At 41.5% G+C, this 1,707-nt stretch overlaps 1 non-coding gene across 1 annotated transcript; it reads right to left on the minus strand.

Annotated features, from left to right (window-relative positions):
- Window positions 1-563: 563 nt before the first annotated feature.
- Window positions 564-671, minus strand: LOC112787418 (small nucleolar RNA R71). Its single transcript, XR_003194833.1, has one exon. It is a non-coding gene; the product is annotated as a small nucleolar RNA R71 (small nucleolar RNA).
- Window positions 672-1,707: the final 1,036 nt, after the last annotated feature.

Below are 1,707 nucleotides of genomic sequence, written 5' to 3' on the forward strand. Positions count from 1 at the left end.
TTATTTTTCTGGCCATTCTTCCTTGTCATATGAGCAATAGCAAGGATAAGAACATTCTTGTGGAAGCAGATCCAGAACCTGAAAGGACTCTGAAGAAAAAATTAAGAGAAGTTAAAATACAACAACCCAGAGATAACCTTTCAGAAATTTTCGAACAGGCAGAGGAGATGGCAGCCGAAAATAATAATAATGTAAGGAAGATGCTTGGTGACTTTACTGCACCTAATTCCAATTTACATGGAAGAAGCATCTCCATTCCTGCCATTGGAGCAAACAACTTTGAGCTTAAACCTCAATTAGTTTCTCTAATGCAGCAGAACTGCAAGTTTCATGGACTTCCATCTGAAGATCCTTTTCAGTTCTTAACTGAATTCTTGCAGATATGTGATACTGTTAAGACTAATGGAGTAGATCCTGAAGTCTACAGGCTCATGCTTTTCCCTTTTGCTGTAAGAGACAGAGCTAGATTATGGTTGGATTCTCAACCTAAAGACAGCCTGAACTCTTGGGATAAGCTGGTCACGGCTTTCTTAGCCAAGTACTTTCCTCCTCAAAAGCTGAGCAAGCTTAGAGCTGATGTTCAAACCTTCAGACAGAAAGAAGGTGAATCCCTCTATGAAGCTTGGGAAAGATACAAACAGTTGACCAAAAAGTGTCCTTCTGACATGCTTTCAGAATGGACCATCCTGGATATATTCTATGATGGTCTGTCTGAGCTATCAAAGATGTCACTGGACACTTCTGCAGGTGGATCCATTCACCTAAAGAAAACGCCTGCAGAAGCTCAAGAATTCATTGACATGGTTGCTAATAACCAGTTCATGTACACTTCTGAAAGGAATCCTGTGAGTAATGGGACGCCTATGAAGAAGGGAGTTCTTGAGGTTGATACTCTGAATGCCATATTGGCTCAGAACAAAATATTGACTCAGCAAGTCAATATGATTTCTCAGAGTCTGCATGGAATGCAAGCTGCATCCAACAGTACTCAAGAGGCACCTTTTGAAGAAGAAGCCTATGATCCTGAGAACCCTGCAATAGCAGAGGTAAATTACTTAGGTGAACCTTATGGAAACACCTATAACTCAACATGGAGAAATCATCCAAATTTCTCATGGAAGGATCAAAAGCCTCAACAAGGCTTTAATAATGGTGGAAGAAACAGGTTTAGCAATAGCAAACCTTTTCCATCATCAACTCAGCAACAAACAGAGAACTCTGAACAAAATGCTTCTAATTTAGCAAATCTAGTCTCTGATCTATCTAAGGCCACTGTAAGTTTCATGAATGAAACAAGGTCTTCCATTAGAAATCTGGAAGCACAAGTGGGCCAGCTGAGTAAAAGGATCACTGAAATCCCTCCTAGTACTCTCCCAAGCAATACAGAAGAGAATCCAAAAGGAGAGTGCAAGGCCATTGACATAAGCGCCATGGCCGAACCTGTGAGGAGAGGAGAGGACGTGAATCCCAAGGAGGAAGACCTCCTGGGACGTCCAGTGATCAATAAGGAGCTTCCCTCTGGGGAACCAAAGGAATCTGAGACTCATCTAGAGACCATAGAGATTCCATTGAACCTCCTTATGCCCTTCATGAGCTCTGATGAGTATTCCTCTTCTGAAGAGAATGAGGATATTACTGAAGAGCAAACTGCCAAGTTTCTTGGTGCAATCATGAAGCTGAATGCCAAATTATTTGGCATTGATGCTT

Source organism: Arachis hypogaea, chromosome 20 (genome assembly GCF_003086295.3).
Source record: "Arachis hypogaea cultivar Tifrunner chromosome 20, arahy.Tifrunner.gnm2.J5K5, whole genome shotgun sequence".
Classification (NCBI taxonomy): Eukaryota; Viridiplantae; Streptophyta; class Magnoliopsida; order Fabales; family Fabaceae; genus Arachis; species Arachis hypogaea.